Source organism: Protopterus annectens, chromosome 16.part0, assembly GCF_019279795.1.
Source record: "Protopterus annectens isolate FY-2018-M chromosome 16.part0, PAN1.0, whole genome shotgun sequence".
Lineage (NCBI taxonomy): Eukaryota > Metazoa > Chordata > Ceratodontiformes > Protopteridae > Protopterus > Protopterus annectens.
The window spans coordinates 529,791,955-529,807,916 of record NC_056750.1 but is presented as its reverse complement, the minus strand read 5'-3'; positions in this window follow the sequence as shown (position 1 = coordinate 529,807,916).

Genomic DNA, 15,962 nt, shown 5'->3' with positions numbered 1-15,962 from the left:
AGTGTAGTACCTCACACTTAGTTGTGCACAGCTTTGGGCGTGCTGGCAGTGATTGGCAGGTGAAATGGTAGGGATACCTAAGAAGAGTGGTAGGCATGCTAATTCGTATGTCATGTCAAGGATACATTACCAGTGTAACTGTCAGTGAAATCCTCAGAGGTAGAGGAATTCAATGTCCAAATATTTAATAACTCACTCACAGTTCCCCATGTCACATTAAATATGTGGAATCATTCCTAAGTACCTTGTACCATGAGTTGTTATCTACTTGTTAACATAATAATATGGTCAAAATCGCACACAATACCATGCTGTAAGAATATTAACACATGCACTCCCAATTCCCCCTGTTAACACCCAGAAAAACTTACTAATTACTTGTTTTACAGAATATTAGCACCTTTTCAACTGCAGGCCAGCAGAATGGATTCCTTTATTTCTTCTATATTACTTTTGCATAGTAATATTCACACCTTTGCAGTGCGTTATATGTTATAGTAAATGTCTGTTGTTATTTCTGTTTTTGCATGCAATGCTGTTTTTACATGCATTTCTTAATAAACACAGTCTTCTTGAAGTTACGTGGGTTTTGTTGCTTTATTTTATAGTAAATGTCTGTTGCATTGCTTGTTTCTGTAATGCTGGCTGGTGTAATTGTCCATAATTTTATTTTATTTAAATTTATTGACCGGGAGTGTCCGACTGGACGTAGGTCCATTTTCAGCGGAGGCCCGGGGAGAAAAGCTCCATTATAGGTTTGCTGTTTTTACATGGCTTTCTTAATTTGTATTCCCAGCAGTAAATAAACATTTAGAAGTTACGCAGGTTTCTTTACATTACATGAAGCAGTAAATGTCCACATATTATTAATCATCTATTTGCCTACATTGGTTCGGTTGCACAGATGCTGAATATGATTTAATGCATATTCATGCAGATGCTGCCTCCACTGTGCATATACATGCGGATGCTGCCTCCACTGGGTTGGAGGAGTGTTTGGGGTGGGATTTGCTACTGCACATCCTGCGAGGTACTACACTGATAGAATGACTTTCAAATCCCCATGCACACATTTTTACGACCATGCATAGGTTCATAGGTTGGTACTAGGCTATCGGCCCTAGGGCCTATACAAGCCTAGCCATAACAATTCCCTGGCTATTTCTTCCCACAGTATTTACTTCCCTGGACCCCTGTCTAGCAGGGTGACTGACATGATCCCTGGGATGAATTTACTATCTCCCATCCAGTCATCAAGGTTCCTTTTGAAGAGGTGCTCTGCTTGACATATATGGGCAGTCTGTTCCAGACTGATTCCACTTCAGTGGTCTTCCATTCCAGACCTTCTATGGAAGACATATGTGCAGCTGCAACTTGAGCTACCCCTCATACCTTTATCAAGCATTACAAATTAGACATGGTCTCCAGGGGAAGGGCATCCTTTGGTTCTATCATCCTCAGGAATATCCTTCCTTAGGGCCGCCCAGCATCTAAAGTAGCTGGGGACTCTGTCCCATCAGTCAAGAATGAATGAAGATTGACAACATCAGATAAAGAAGTTATGTTCTTACCATAATGTTTCATCTGTGTTGTTGATCTTCATTCATTCTTGACATCCCACCCTCCTGCCCCCTTCTAGGGATTCCTGGAGGTCTGGAACTAGTCCTTGGGGTTGTTCATAGGTTCATAGGTAGGTACTAGGCTATCTGCCCGAAGGCATTTATAAGCCTAGCCGGAATGTGTTCACTTTCGCCACCCCCTTAGATTAGTTCCCTGTGCCTCTGTCCAGCAGAGCCATTGAAGTGATCCCTGGGGTAAACTTTCTGTTTCCCATCCACTCGTCAAGGTTTCTCTTGAAGAGGGTTAGCGAAGACCTCTGCCTGATGTAGATTGGAATCTTGTTACAGAGCATGGGAAGTCTCTGGGACAGGAATCTATCCCTCCAGCACGTCCTATTTATTGTTGTGGTGAGATTTAGATCCCTGGAGTGTGTGGCACGAGGGGATATGGTTTTCTTTAGGTGGAGCATGTCCATCAATTCTGGGTTGGACATGGCCTTGTATGTCAGGCAGAGATCACCTCTGAGTAGGCAGTATGCAACCGAGTACAGCTGGAGTTTCTTCAGTCGAGCTACATAGGGCATCTGCTTGAGGCCAGTGATCTTCTTGGTGAGGAACTTCTGTGGTCTTTCCAGTTATTCCAGGTGTCTTGTAATGTACATTCCAAATGGGGCATTGTACTCTATGATGGGTCTGATGAGTGATGCATAGAGAGGCCCAATGACCTCTTTCGATCTGGATGCAAACCCTTTCGTGATTAGGTGGGCCACATAGAAGGATTTTCTAACCATTTTGGCAATGTGATTATCAAAGGAGAGGTTACTATCTACTTGGGTCCCCAGATCCCTTATTATATCTTCCATATTTAGGGGGCTACCACCTATGTGGAAGTTTGTGGGTACTTTGTGTTTTCCAAAGGGAATGACTATGCACTTTTTGGCATTTAGCATGAGGCCATGGTTTTGACACCAGATATCTGTCTCAGTGAGACCCTTTTGGAGGATGTCTGTGTCAGCCAGAGAGTCAATTATAGCCCCTAGTTTGCAGTTATCTGTGAACTTGGTCAGCCATAGTCCTCCTGTGCTTGCCTGTCCCTCTGAGAAGTATATGCCGAACAGGAGGGGTCCTAGGACTGAGCCCTGGGGAACGACACTTGTAACATGTTTAGAGTCAAACCTAGCTCCTGCAACTCTTACCATGTGGGTTCTGTCTGTGAGCCAGTTGGCAACCCATCTCGTGATGTAGGGGTTTATGTTCAGGCTGGTGAGCTTGTCTATAATACCTGAGTGGGGAATGGTGTCGAAGGCCTTTGCGAGGTCTAGGTAGGCTGTGTGGACCACCTTTCCCTTGTCTATAGCCTTGGTAACTGTCTCAAAGAAGTCCACCAGGTTTAGGAGGCATGATCTGCCCTTAACAAAGCCGAACTGGGTAGGGTCCAGTGTTTGGAGGTTTCCATTGTCTCTGTTAATGAGATCCATGATGATGCACTCCATAGCTTTGCAGACCAAGCTAGTCAGGCTTATAGGGAGATAGTTCCCGGGGTCTGTTGTGGCTCCACCTTTGTGGAGCGGAATAACCATTGCTGTGCACCACTCTGTGGGCATGTAGCCTGTGGAGAGGCTGAGTTTAAACAGTGTGTTTAGGTGAAGGGTTAGTTCATCTTTGAGCTCATGTAGGACGCAGCCTAGGACACTGTCCAGTCCCATTGATGCTGTGTTTTTGGCTTAGGAGAGGGCTGTTTGAACCTGTGTGTCTGTGATTTCAGGGGCACTACATTCTTCTGGTATAGTTATGGGCCCTTTTGGGGGTGAGAGGGGGGTGAAGTTTGCACTGAACCTGTCTGCCAGGATGTTGGCTATATTGGTCGGTTCAGTGCATTTTGTGCCATTCTGCACTAACTCCGAGCAGATCTGAGAATTGCCACTTAGATTCTTGACATAGCTAAAGAATACCTTGTGGTTATCTTTGGAGTCCATGGCAATTTTTCTTTCTAAGCTAGCCTATGATGATTTTATGAGGGAATGTAGTTTCTTGCTGATACTGATCAGGGATGTCTTCCCTTCTTGGGATTTTACTCTTTTCTGTACTAGTTTCCTCCTTCTATTGTATAGCTTGTTTATTGCAGGGGTCCACCAGACTGGTTTCCTTTTCTTGGAGGAGTGAGTCTTGGTTTTGTTTGGGAAAGCACGATCCATGCATTCTTGTAGGTGCCTGTAGAGTGCATTAGTAAAGAATTTTGCAGCTTGGACAGCGTTATCCTTTAGCATGGGGACTTTGAAACTTCCCACCTCGGTCTTAAGTAACGTGAAGTTTGCTTTTGAAAAGTTTTTCACAGTGGTTTCTTTGACCAGGGGTGGTGGCAGAATGTGGATATCCAGAGGGATTAGTTTATGGTCAGATGTAACCAGTGAGGGGTTGACCTCCGGTGTGGAACACTGGTTGCCCATGTTGGTGATGACCAGGTTCAATATGTTGTCACCTCTAGTGGGGGTGTTGACCAGTTGATCCAGGGTGTTTGAGTTTATAAATTCTAGGAAATGTTGGGCAAGGGAGTTTGTACTTGAGTAGTTCTCCCAGTTAATGTTTGGGTAATTGAAATCACCCAATATCAGGGTGTTTGGTAGGACCCTTGTTTCCCAGTGTTTCCAGGAATGCGGAGTGGGGGTCCTGGGACATGGTGGGTGATCTGTAGTAAGCTATAATTTGAATAGCAGTTTTACCTATTGTTAGTTGCACTTGGATGATCTCTGAAGCATCGTGCTGTGCCACTAACCTGGAGGTGTGGGTATCCTTGATGAATATGGATACTCCCCCGCCCTTTGTATTTTGGTCTGGGTTTTGTGACCAAAATGTATGGTATGAGTTGTAGCCTGGTAGTGCTGGGGTGCTCTCTGGAGCCTTAAACCAGGTTTCTGTTACTGCACATATATCGGTTTTCTCCATACTGAGGAGTGCCTCGAGTGCGTGCATTTTGAGATTTAGACTTCTGGCATTGAGCAGCATTACCCTCAGTTTTTTGTTACTTGTGCTATTTACAGTGGTGGATTTATCTTTTGAGCCTTGCCTAAAAAAAGCACTATGGGGGTGGCAAGAGCATGGCCAGTATTCAAAAGCCTAAGGGTGACAGTTGCAAGCTGTCTCTAGCAAAGCAGCATGGTTTGTTGAGCATGTCATCCCAGGCTGACAGACACTGAATCCCCTTTGATTGACAACAGAAGCTTAGCCAGTTGTTGAAATTGATATTTTTTTCTCTATACCATTTATTATTCTTGGTGAGGGCAGGATGCTACTCAGGGTCAGGGTCATACTGGCCTGGGCTATGTGATCAGAGAGCTCCTCCATGTCTCTTTTCATGTAGTCCAGGGAGGTATGGCTCAGGTCATTCACACCAACATGGACAATGACAGAGTCATATTTGTACTTGTTCTGGAGTGACCTGAGTGCTTGTGTTATGTGGTGGATCCTGGCACCTGACAGGCAACTAACAGTAGCCTTCTCCTTGTTCAGCCTAGTGAGTGGGACGTCAGTGTGCCTGACTATAGAGTCACCTATTACTAGTGTGCTGAGTATGTTATATTGCCTTAAGGGCTGTGATTGTGTGGCACACTGGTTTTGTGAAGTATGTGTTTCATGGTTTGTTTTGGGGGGGTGGTGGTTGCTTGGATGTCTGCTTTGGAGGTCTCTGTTGCTTTTGCAGATTATTATTTAGAGCCTTCGAGTATGTTTTTGTGTATTTGTGTGTGTTTTTTGCCAGTGCTGTTTTCAAAGGTTTATGTGAGACTGGTGGTGTGATGCAATTAATTCCCTTCTCCTCTTGACTGCCTGGTCCAGTCTTGGGTTGAGAGAGCTTAGCCTCCAGTTTGGCTGTATAATTGCATCTCCTGCATGTATTAGTGTTTGGTGGAAGGAGGAGAGGGTTGTCTGCGTACATGAGGCAATTGTAACATTGCCTCAAAATGCCCAGATTCACCAGTTGGACAGGAGAGTACACCTGAAACTGCCCTTTGGACATGCTTGGATAGGTACAGTGAACTATTTTACTGATTGGCTGGTAAGGTCGAATAGAGAGTCTTGTCCTTTTCTACAGTATAGGGGGGGTCTAGTGCTAAGGTTTGTTAGTGCTTGCTATGAGTTTTGGGCAAGTGCCGGGATGAGAAGTGAATGATTTGAGTGCTTAAGTTGAAAGTTTGTCTAGTTCCAAGGGAAAAATTGAAGAGTACACTTTGTAGAGCCGGGAATAGTTATACCCTAGCTAACCGGCGCTGCCCGGCATGCAAAACCATGCAAATGCGGGTTTTATAGCAGGGAAATGAAAGAGATAGAAATTAGCCCAAAATGGCCAATAAACTACTAATTTCTGGGCTGAAACCACTCCTCTAGAGACAGATAGGCTGCTCAAAGCTCCCTCTCTCACAGTGAACAGAGAAACTTCCTTCTATCCAAGTAAGGTATGGGCAAACACAGAAACTTGTAACACAGCCCTGAATTCAGCACTAACCTGAAAACCGGACTAAACTAGCTTAGAAAGGTGGGAAAACAAGTATTTTTTTGTTTTTGTTTTTTTCAGAAAATAAAGCAGATGTTGTTGTTGTCTTTCGGCTTTTCCCGGTTAGGGGTCGCCACAGCGGAACTCCGGTCCGCTAATGATTGGCAGTAGATTTTTATGGTGTCAAGCTGCCAGCTTGATGCCCAACCTTCAACGAAGGCACGCCTATTCACGCATGTCTTTCAGAATGCCACTCGACACGCAGGGAGGACATGCAGACTACACACAGAAGGCACTCTCCGCACACTAGCTGAGAATCTAACGGGAGAACCTCTTACTGTGAGGCAACAATGCTACCGCTGCACCACAGTGGATTCATACAATTAAAAAAACACTTTAAATGCACAGAAATGGCTATCACACTTGAATGTGTAGCCTACAACAGTTAAACAGGTAATTTAAACACAAAAACAACTTTGTTTTATTTATTTATTTAGTTACATTTGTTGACCGGGAGTGTCCGACTGGACGTAAGTCCATTTTCAGCGGAGGCCTGGGGAGAAAAGCTCCACAGTTAAGATAAACAGACAGTAGTTACATTGGATTACATAGCGATTAAAAATTTAACATAGCAATTAATTACAAACATATTTACAGATGAAGAACATAGTGCATCAGTAGACAACTAGAATCTTTATCTGTGAAGTACATAACAGACATTACATTAAAGTGCAGACAGTAAAATAAGTACAATATGTAGCTGAAACAAGCTTTTTAAATCACAGAAACTCTAGAAAACCGGCGTTTTAGGCGGAATTAGCTAAAGGCAGCAAGAAAATGCAGAAAAATTATACTTAATCACTCCAAAGTCTCTCTTTTGTCTCACTGCTGCTGTAGAACTCTACCAGGCACAAGGCAGGAGCTTGCTGAGCTGTATACTAGCACAAAAACCTTGCAAATGCAGGTTTTATAGCAGGGAAATGAAAGAGATAGAAATTAGCCCAAAATGGCCAATAAACTACTAATTTCTGGGCTGAACCCACTCCTCCAGGGACAGATAGGCTGCTCAAAGCTCCCAATCTCACAGTGAACAGAGAAACTTCCTTCTATCCAAGTAAGGTATGGGCACACACACAAACTTGTAACACAGCCCTGAATTCAGCACTAACCTGAAAACTGGACTAAACTAGCTTAGAAAGGCAGGAAAACAAGTATTTTTTTTGTTTTTTTTTTGTTTTTTTTTCAGAAAATAAAGCAGATACAATAAAAAAACACTTTAAATGCACAGAAATGGTTATCACAGTTGAGTGTGTAGCCTACAACAGTATAACAGGTAATTTAAACACAAAAATGACTTTGTTAAATTGCAGGCAGTAAAATAAGTACTATATGTAGCTGAAACAAGCTTTTTAAATCACAGAAACGCTAGAAAATCGGTGTTTTAGGCAGAATTAGCTACAGGCAGCAAGAAAATGCAGAAAAATTATACTTAATCACTCCAAAGTCTCTCTTTTGTCTCTCTGCTGCTGTAGACCTCTGCAGAGCACCAGGCAGGAGCTTGCTGAGCTGTATACTAGCACAAAAACCTTGCAAATGCGGGTTTTATAGCAGGGAAATGAAAGAGATAGAAATTAGCCTAAAATGGCCAATAAACTACTAATTTCTGGGCTGAAACCACTCCTCCAGGGACAGATAGGCTGCTCAAAGCTCCCTCTCTCACAGTGAACAGAGAAGCTTCCTTCTATCCAAGTAAGGTATGGGCAAACACAGAAACTTGTAACACAGCCCTGAATTCAGCACTAACCTGAAAACTGGACTAAACTAGCTTGGAAAGGTGGGAAAACAAGTATATTTTTTGTTTTTTTTTTGTATTTTTCAGAAAATAAAGCAAACATGCAAGAATTATTTGATTCACCTTACTGCTTGTATTAAATTATATTCACCTTCCTGATTGCATTAAATTATACTTCTTGTATAATATAGCACCACTTGTTAGAGCATTTTAAATTTATAGTTTTGAACATTTTTCCAGTAAGCAATGAAACAAAATGTATGAACCAATAATGACAAAACTGCCCAATTCAGAACATTTCAACCATAAAATGCCACTCAAACGTCTGTCATTACAATTCATGAATATTGGTCAATATGCACAATCTCTGCAGTCGTTAGTCATCTGAATAATTCCCCATTAAATAGATCTGTAACTGATGAACAGGTTGCTGCTAGCAAGCACCTTTATATTTCAGTGTTTCATCTACAAATTCAGTGCCCACTGCTCTTGAAGAATAAATTGCCTAGGTTACATTAAAAAATGGTAAGCTGGTAATATTGCAAGAACAAAAAAAATTGCCTATGGTACATTAAAAAAATGGTAAGCTAGTAATACTGCAATAGAGAATGGGTGGCAAACTAATAACAGGTTCATAGTTACTAGGCATCTCATCCAAAGGAGAACATACTCAGGGATGCAGCACCCCACTCAATTAAAGTGCAACATGGTATCAGAAATCCATCTATATGATGTAGAATAAAACCCACAGCCTTCTGCATCAAATGCAAGTATGCAATTTGTTGTGTTACTAACAATGCTTTTCAATTCTATAGCACAAGAATGATAACATTTTCCAAACAAAACAAATGCACATTGTAAACAGACAGCATGAGCAGCAGTAAACTTTGCTTCCCTTGAAGCTTACACTTCCTTAAAAATGCACCTGAAACTCAGTTTCTTGAAAATTGCAGCTTGGTAGTTGGGGTAGAGGATTCAAACTATTGCTTGCTGAGACTAAGGTCCAAGGCTTGGCCGTTAGCAAATAACTAACCACCTCCTGTCCCTAACTAGGGCATTTCACACACATCTATCTACCATAGCTCTTAACCTCTTAGTGCATGAATTCTGGACAAAACCCAAAATTATGGGGGATAAAAGCCCAAAAATGGGGACATATTTTAAATATTGCTCTCATGAACTTAGAAAGTTGCTAAAAATAACAGGATTTGTGTTAGTATTTTTCTAAATTATATGAAGTCTAAAACTCAAATGTGTGTCATTATTTAGTAACTTCAAACCTCAATGTTTTTCCAAAAAAATCACACATTTTATGAGGAGCACAATGAAAATATTAGGCAAAAATCTGGACAATCAAGAGTTATGCTGTCCACCTACCTCTTACACACACACACACACACACACACACACACACACACACACACACACACACACACACACACACACACACCTGTCTACTTACCTGTTACTTAGACACTTACCCATCTACTTCTTATACACACACACACACACACACACATGCACACATGCACACATGCACACATGCACACACACACACACACACACACACACACACACACACACACACACACACATACACACACACACACACACACACACACACACACACACACACACCTACCTCTTTTACAGACACACACACACACACACACACACACACACACACACACACACACACACACACCTATTATTTATTTATTTATTTTACATTTGTTGACCGGGAATGTCTGACTGAGCTGAAGCCCTTTTTCAGCAGAGGCCTGGGGAGAAAAGCTCCAGTACATACATATAACATTTAGTCATTGATTACAGATATCATACAAGTGGCATTTCTGAGAGTTTACAGATTACCTTTAGTTATCATACAAATATTATTTAAGTAGAAACAAATATTAAAAACAGCTAGATTACAGCCATAACAATTTTTAGAAAAGTAATAGTTAGTATAAAAAAGTAACATAGGAGTAAAAAAAGTTTTTTTTTGCAATTTATCAAACAGGATACAGTACAAGTAAAATGAAGAGGAAGACTCTGATTAGGGATAAGGGTATTACTTCTCCATCTGTGGTCTGCAGTCCAAACATCTTCTTGTATTTAAATTCTGCATGTGCTCACACACACACACACACACCTCTTACTTCTCCATCTGTGGTCTGCAACCCAAATGTCTTTCTGCATTCAAATTCCATGTGCACGGAAGATGAAGATGTAAACAGGTCATGCAGGTACATACACACATACAAATATTTCAAGCACAGGCATTAATGCCTTTCTAGCTTGCCAATATACCAAAATAATTGTTCCCACAATAAGTGTTCAGGTTGTTCTTAAAAATATCTAAACTAGTACTTGCTTTAATGTAATTAGGTAGTCACATATTGGTTGGCAGTGGTGGGATATCCATCTCACAGTTCTTACACATGTTTTAAGGTGCTACAATTCTTCTTCAGCTCCATCTACTTCCTCTTCTTCTTGAGGTGCTACAGCCCTAAGTAATTCCTTCAACTGTTGTGCTTTTTCTCCAATCAACCTCCAGGTCTTCAGCCTGGTCTCTGTTGACCTATGAGCATTCTCTGACCACTGTTTCCCTTCCAGCTGATTATGGCAACCAGTGGCTTATGCTGTGGACTGACTTTTTCACTGAGGATGACTGCAATCACTGATTCTACCCCATTACCTTTTTCTTACTAGGATGAAGTCTACCTCAGTTGCATGTTGGCCATTCTTGTATGTGATCTTGTAGCTGTATCTCTTTCTCAACCATGTGTTGGTCACCACCATGCCATTTGCCAGACAGAAGTCTAGAATGATCTCTTCTTCTTTATTTCTGTAGCCCCACCCATGTGGATCTAGGCAGTCCTCATATCCTGTTCTGTCTGTTCCAATATGTGCATTCAAATCATCCATTATTGACACAAATTCCTGTTGTCCTGCTTTACCTAGTAGGTCCTACAACTGTTGTCTGAATGCACTGTTTTTCTCACTATCCCCAACCTTGCTGTGGGGCATAGACTGAGATTAGGACTACTTCCCTATCATTAGGCTGAATTGCTATTCTGATGTAATCCCCTCACAATTTTCTAGCCTGTCCTCCTCCTCCTGAGTAGTAGACTCTGGATCCTAAGCTAAGTGGCTTTGCTGCACCGCCCTTCTATCTTGTCTCCTGGATATGTGGGATGTCCAGCCTCCTCCTTACCATCATGTCATCCACTTCCAAGCTCCATCCTATCAGTGAACATACATTGATCCAGTTCTTGTTTGACTGGTTGATTAGTTTTATGTCCAGATTTCCTTCAACAGAAATCAGGTAACCCAAGCTGGGCAGCAACCAGTAGCTTATTGTTTCATGGGTGCTGGCTTTATGGCAGCCATGCACTGGCCATTAGGGGCATGTAAACCATTCCCACCATTAGCATGGGTCCTTGACATAGGCTGAGTCCTCAACCTACTTATCAGCAAAGACTCTAGTTCATTTGGCACCATTATTAAGCATGACCAAATCACCTAGAGCCATATTTACACCATCGAGTAGCTATACCACAGCTTGCAATCTGTGTTCTCCTATCAGGAGGATACTATGCACCACAGTAGATGCACAAAGTGGATGGAGCCCCATGTAAAGTCTGTACTGCTGCCCACAGCTCCATTCTTTGGTGAGTTTGAGATGGAAACACTCAGCATGTTTTTCAGAGTTGGGAGGAATCCCACAGAGACACAGGAAAAACATTCAATCTCCCAACAGCCATTGGCTGGAGGTCAGGATCAAACCTTGTACCTTGTGCTTAGGAGGTGAAGACCTTAACCATTATGGTAACTGATCTCTAGTTCTTTTCTACTCCCCACTCTTTTATATGCCTTTCCTATCCTAATCAATCTCAACTCCTCTCTGTAAGCCAGACTAGAACAATGCTACAATAAAGTAGCCAAATTCACAGCCAACCAACAATACAAATCACATCACTGCCTCTCTAAAACAATTAAACTGGTTCAAGCTATATAATTCTGTACTGTACTCACAGTTAATTACAGCCTTTATCCTACTACACTATACTAAAAAATTCCCATCTCTTCACTCCTTCATTCAGCCTTACACAAGTAAGAAACTTCTGTGCTCCCCTGACAGATCATTACTCTACATATCTAAACGTAACAATAGCGCAGGATGCACCCTGTATGACTTCACTAAGGAAGATTAAGAAGATGAGATGATAGAGGAGGGTGTAGTTGAGAAAACGGTAGATTAAGTTTTGTGCAGCAGAGAGTTATGGCACGGATACTGGAATACCATCCCACTCCACTTAAGAGCAGTCTGTAACCTGAAAGACTTTAAATGGCAACTGAGGCAACACCTGACTGATAAATGGCTTTGCACCTGTAGCAGCCCTGGTTAAACTGGTATTAGTATAGATATATGAGTTCATGCCATAACTCTCAGCTGCACAAAACATAATGTATTATTATCTCCTCTCTCATCATTCTCCTTTTCTTCTTGCGCCTCCTCCCCTCCATCCTTTCTTTGGGCTGCTCTAACTCATTATCTTAAAACCTGCATTCATATACAACCCATGTAACTTCTACGTTTAAACAAAACTGGTTTTGTAAATGACGTAACTGATGTCAAAGGTATCTGAATAATGCAACTACTGCTCATGGATGAAACTGGCTGTAAATTATGAAACAGTGCAAACGATGTCCATGATGGCTGTATAATGGAGCTTTTCTCCTCAGACCTCCACTGAAAAAAAGCACTGCTCAGTCAGACCATTCCAGTAGACAAACGCTAATAAATAAAAAAAAATGCTTGGAAATGAAACAGGTCTTGAATGTCAAGATGCTCAGATATGTTTAGATCTTCTTCTTCTTATTTACTGCCTAACACTGGCTGTGAGTTGGGTATCTGTTGCTGCCAAAGCTTTTCTATGACATGAGTATCCAAATTTTCCATGACTGATGTGGAAGACTCTCTTCTTGAATCCTTGTAGATATTTGTCTGCCAGACTCCCCACCTGCTCTGCCCAAGTTAGATAAAGCATTTAGAGATGCATGCTGATGGGGCATTGTAATTAGTGGGAGAACAAATGGAGGATGTATACGGAGAAACTAAGACTTCTTGGACCTGAAGGAGATGTTCTTGGAAATTAGCTATGCTATGAAACAGGTTTTCTAACTATGACTGATATGTGGTCATCAAGGGGTAGTTCATTGTGATAAAAGAGCTCAGATCTCTAATGACTGATTATTTATTTTGTTTGCCAGAGTAGTGCACTGATGAATACTGATACATTTGAAGATCAGCCTGGGTGAAGTGCAAAACATTTCACAAACAAAAAAGGGAGAAATATAAGCAGTAACAAAGTAGATAACATTAGTTACACAGAAGAAAAAAACACTAGATGTACATTATAGTAAAGAAGCAGAGTATGATGTACATTATTTACAACAGTTTCTAAAGTGGAGCAACCTTTAGTAATTCTGTGAGAGGAGAAGTGGAAAGGAAGTAGAGATCGTGTGTTAGATGATATGTCGTGTGTTGAAGCAGGAGCATTTGGCTTAGATGAAGAGGTTCTTTTTGAGGTACATTCAGAATTTCCCTTAAGTCAATGGGGACAGCTTGCCAAAGAGTACATGCCTGAGAGAAGAATGCATATGCAGTGCTGTGGAGTTTGGTTCTAGGGGTAATGAGAGCTGGTGTGACAGAGCATGTGCAGTGCTGAGGAGTTTGGTTCTAGGGGTAATGAGAGTTGGTGTGACAGAGCATGTGCAGCGCTGAGGAGTTTGGTTCTAGGGGTAATGAGAGTTGGTGTGACAGAGCATGTGCAGTGCTGAGGAGTTTGGTTCTAGGGGTAATGACAGTTGGTGTGACAGAGCATGTGCAGTGCTGAGGAGTTTGGTTCTAGGGGTAATGACAGTTGGTGTGACAGAGCATGTGCAGTGCTGTGGAGTTTGGTTCTAGGGGTAATGAGAGTTGGTGTGACAGAGCATGTGCAGTGCTGCAGAGTTTGGTTCTAGGGGTAATGAGAGTTGGTGTGACAGAGCATGTATAGTGCTGTGGAGTTTAGATCTTCTAGGAGTAATAAGAGTGTTTGTGTGGCTTGTGAGTACTGTCTCAGGTAGGAAGAGAATGCTTTTTCATGAAGTTCATCTGCAAAAACTAAATGCCAAGCAATGAATAATAGTATCCTTCAGGAAGTCATCCACCCCGGTAACTCTCATATTAGAAACACACTGCTAAGAGTCGACCCAGTAAACAGACAGTAGTCTATCCTTTGACCATCATGAGACCTCAGTAGTGAGGAAATCATTTTATTTTACAACTTATAAACAAAGGTATGATATCTATGGCCAAGGAGGTTATTATTCCTCAATATTCAGCATTCATTAGACCTATCATTGATTACAGTGTCTCATTTGGTATGTACCTAACCAGGCGCATCCAATAAATGGAATATCCACAGAGATTCCTCACTAAAAGAATACAGTGCATAGGTAACATATCCTATCCATTCCCTCTCCCTGGAAAAAGTCACACATTATCCCTCTGCACAAAGGAGGAAATTCAATAGACATTAATCACTTTAGAGCTGTAACAATCATATCTCCCCTCATCAAAATACTTGAAAAATGTATTCAAAAACAATTGCTAGACTATCTCCTGCAGGAAGAACTCCTATCCCCTACACAACATGACTTTTCTCCTTCCCATAGTTCTAGCACTGCCCTTCTGTCCTATATAAATAAATAAAGCTAGAGAAAATGGCAAACTAATCTCACCCTTATTTCTAGACTTGTCTAAAGCTTTTGACACAGTTTGTCACAGCAAACTCCTACTTCAAATGTCCTCACTAGGTCTCTCTTAGCCTACCCCCTGCATACCTCTAAACTGTCCAGATTTTCGCAGAATGTCCAGATTTTTGCCTCATATTTTTGGTCTGTTCCTCATACAATTTGTGGTTTTCTTGATTTTTGTGGCAAATCAGTGAGGACTGAATTCACCATATAATGACAGGCATATGCGTTTCAGACTTCTTATCCTTCAGAAAATGCACAGTAATACAAGACCTTTTATTCTAGCAACTTACAAAGTTTATAAGAGCATTATTTAAAAATTGTCCCAATTTTTAAAGCTTTGTCCCCCTATTATTTTTGGCTTTTTCCAGACTTTTTGTGCAAAGAGGTTGAGAGCTATGCCCTTCTGTGGTTCAAAAGCTACCTGTCCAGTAGGTATCAGTCAGTAAAATGGCATTCGACACTCTCTCCTTACCTCCCACTCACCACTGTTGTATTACAAGGCTCTATCATTGGTTCTCTCCTCTTTAACATTTTAACCAACACCCTCTACACTTGCACACAACAGGTCACCCTAATACAATATGCAGATGATTCCGCTCTCATTTGCAAATCTGAGAACATGATACACCTCCAAAAAATTACTCAGGAAGCTCTAACAGCCACTGAAACATGGCTTCATAACTCACAAGTCATGTTCACCCCAAAAAAGGCCAAACTACTAAGTATTCCCCCAAATCCCTCTGTCATGAAAAAACTAAATTTAAAGTCCTCTCTCTTGATAATACAAACATTGAAGTCACTTCTCATAACAAACTATTAGAGGTGATAGTGGATGATAATCTTACATTCGACCTGCATATACAAAATTGCATAAGAAAAACTCATCAAAAACTAGGGATGCATAACAGAGCCAAAAACTTTCTCACTGACACAACTAAAACTACACTTACCACTACTTATCTCCTACCCACTCTTCTTTATGGTGCTCCCATCCTTACTAACCTCCAGGCTTCACACAAAATTCAAACTTGAACAATGTTATAACAAAGTTGTTAAATATGCAGTACTTAGCCTTTTCAGAACCCACCACTGTATAGCACTGAAATGCCTAAATTGGTTAGAAATGACACATCAACTAACATATTGCCAACTTCTTACCATCTGTAAAATTATCTAGCATCCATCTGCCTATCCAGCACTAAAAAGCATGCTACACAACTATGTTCCCAATTGGTCATTGCTATCCAGTGACCAAAAACTCCTGCCTATCTACAGATGTAGCAAATCTGCTGGGCATCGTCTGTACTCGTACAAG